The following is a 3,262-nucleotide window of genomic DNA, read 5'->3' on the forward strand; positions in this document are numbered from 1 at the left end:
CAGATATTTGGTTCAGAGCACTTTATGACCATACTGTAAATGGTTATAGCAGTAGCCTTTCTGTCAAAAAGAAGCCACATAGCCCTGTGCATAAGACAACAGTGTCCCACAGGAAACCATACAGAAACAAGCACAGAAATGGTTTGAACACATTTCTAAAGAATATTTCATTTGCTGGTGCAAGAACAACTGTATCTGTAGAAAAATTGTCAGAAAGAATTGTGTCTGTTTTTTAGACTCTACATGTGTGCTTTTATTTCTAATAATAATAATAATAAATTTATTTGTATAGCACTTGTCAATATAAATAACAAAGTGCTTTACAGCATAAAATATCAGCACACACTCAATATCAACACAAAATACATACAAATTAAACATTACATCAACTTAAACATTACATCATAAAAGCCTTCCTGTAAAAGTGTGTCTTGAGGAGCGAGGTAAAACGAGGAACAGACTCTGAAAACCTGATTTCCTCAGGCAAATCGTTCCAGAGTCTGGCCTTGATTGTAAAGGCCCTGTTGCCTTTTGTTTTCAGCCTAGACCTTGGAACAGCTAGCAGGGCCTTATCAGCGGATCTCAGACTGTGAGCTGGTTTGTGTGAGGATAAAAGTTCTGAAACATAGGCAGGGGCTAGCCCAAGTCTGGCCTTAAAAACAAATAAAAGAATTTTAAAATCAATCCTAAAATGAACAGGTAGCCAGTGCAGGGATGCTAAAACAGGGGTGATGTGGTCACATTTTTTAGACCTAGTTAAAAGCCGAGCTGCAGCATTTTGTACTAACTGTAGATGGTGAAGTGATTTCTGGCTGAGACAGGTATATAAGCTATTACAATAGTCGAGGCGTGAAGAAATAAAAGCCTGGATGAGTTTCTCTTTATCTGTATATATGCACACATGTATGTATATATGCATATATATTTGGGGGCGGCAGTAGCTCAGTCCATAGAAACTTGGGTTGGGAGCTGGAGGGTCACCTGCTCAAGTCCCCGTCTGGACCAAAATATGGAGCGTGGACTAGCTGGAGAGGTACCAGTTCACCTCCTGGGCACTGCCGAGGTGCCCTTGAGCAAGGCACCGAACCCCCCAAGCGCTCGGAGGGCCTGTCATGGGCAGCCCCACTCTGACATCTCTCCACTTAGTGCATGTATAGCTCCTGTTTGTGCATGTGTGTGTTTGGACCTGTGTGTAATTGACAACAGAGTGAAAAAATTGAATTTCCCTTCAGGGATTAATAAAGTATATAAGATTAAAATTAAAATTTAAATATGTGATGTGTATATTTTTTTTTTTACCTTTTAACTTTATGTTTTTATACTTATGTATGTATGATATGTATATATTTTTTATCTTTATATTTTTTTTATATTTGTAAGTGTATGATGGCACTTTGGGATTGGGAGAAAGTGCAATTTCGTTCCCATGTACTCTGTATGTGCAAATGACAATAAAGTTGAACTTTACTTGACTTGAGTCAGACAGGGTAGTTTGTTCATCCTCAGGAGCACAAGACCAGGTTTATGGCCCCCTGTCAGGGATTAGTGTTCCAGCCTTCACCTTCTACCTGCAACCATTACTTCTTGTGAAAAGGCCAAGGGTATAAGTGAGAGCAAATGTGTCAGCATGGCTCAAAACGTTGTGCTTTCGCTGTCCAGTAGCACACATTAGGCTTACAGTAAGTGGATCATTAGTCTGCCTCTACAGCTCAGTGCAGTTACCAGACAGATTCCTCATAAAGCCAAATAAAGATCAGTACTATTTTAGGCTTTAGCGCCTTATTATCAGCAGTAGAGGAGACCCCTCTGACTGAAAGAAGAGAAGGGGACACTGTATCTGCTGTAGTTACGTACATGTGAGACAGAGATGGGGGGTGTGCATACTAGGTAACTGTAGATGTGTGACAGGATATCTAAAGTGTGGACAGGAAGCCAGTATACTGTATGTGTGTATGTGCATGATGGAAAACGTGTGTGTGTCTGTGTGTGAGAGAGAGACAGAGAGAAAGAAATATAGTACAGTACAGAGCAGGAAAGATGAGAAAAACAAGTGTTTTTGCTTTAAGCTTGAACACTGTAAGTGTGATGCCACTTTAACTGACTTTCATAGAAGTGTGGGCCTTTACACTCTCACTAAATCATTTTGAAAGAAAACAAAGAAATAAAAAGTTTTCTGTCTTGAATGGAGCACCTTGTTTGTTGTGTATTAAGATGTTTCCATCCTCTCACACTGCACAGATCAAGCTTGGACTGCAGACCTATAATGTCATACAGTTGTTGAATTGGGACCTTTTTTTTTTTTTTTTACAATTGACCTTCTTGACACAGAAGAGTTTCTTCTACTTCATCTTATTCAATCTCAAACAATCCCAGCAACATCTAATGATCTGTCATCAAGGAACACCCACACTGACCTCGAGTGGGTACTGATTACACACTGAGTGACATTTCAGTGGATGTGTGGATTAAATAAGAAAACTTTACATTTTGGGTGACTGTTTTTCTTCCTGGTGAGCTGGAACCATAGAAAGATATTACTTTGAGCTTAGCTTGTACACTTAAATACTGAAATATGACTAATGAATGTTTAATTAACCTCTTTAAATGTTTCACAGTGATTTCTTATTAACGGGAAAATAAATTTCATGATTTCAGTAAATGCAGTTATTAATGATGTCTGACATTTAGGTCCTATGAGCTTTTGAAGTTTACATAAGCAGGCATTATCATATTTTCAATTTGATTTTTTTTTTTTTTTGACAAAGTACTTTGAACTAGCCTACTTTTTCTAAGCAGCTTTATTTAACCAAACTGCATTCCTCTAGTTCTTCTTCCAGTGTGAAGGAATGTGCAGCTTACCCAACACTGGCGATATCTTGAAGTTAATAAATTGTGGTCTAATACTGTCATGTCCCTTCAGGCTTCCCCGTCCAATATGTCTGTGGGATCGATGATGAGCCAACACAGTGGCCGGATATTGCGTATCCAGACATCGATACATACTTGATTGAATCACAAGGTGTCGGTAGGCTAAGTGTTGTCTGCTCAGATATCGACTTTATCGATCTACAGAATCGACACAGTCTGTGTAAGTGTTTATTTATTTTACTCCTTTTCTGCGCCCTCGGCATGTTCTCCTCCCTGCCCGTGCCCTGGCGTGCCCCCGGTCCTGATTGGACAGAGCGAGGCCGACGCCTTCTGTGGAGCAGCCAATCGTTCAATCAGCACGGGCCGGTTCCTGGGTTGACCCACCCCCTACCCC

This window comes from Epinephelus lanceolatus, chromosome 14, assembly GCF_041903045.1.
Source record: "Epinephelus lanceolatus isolate andai-2023 chromosome 14, ASM4190304v1, whole genome shotgun sequence".
In the NCBI taxonomy this organism is placed as follows: domain Eukaryota; kingdom Metazoa; phylum Chordata; class Actinopteri; order Perciformes; family Serranidae; genus Epinephelus; species Epinephelus lanceolatus.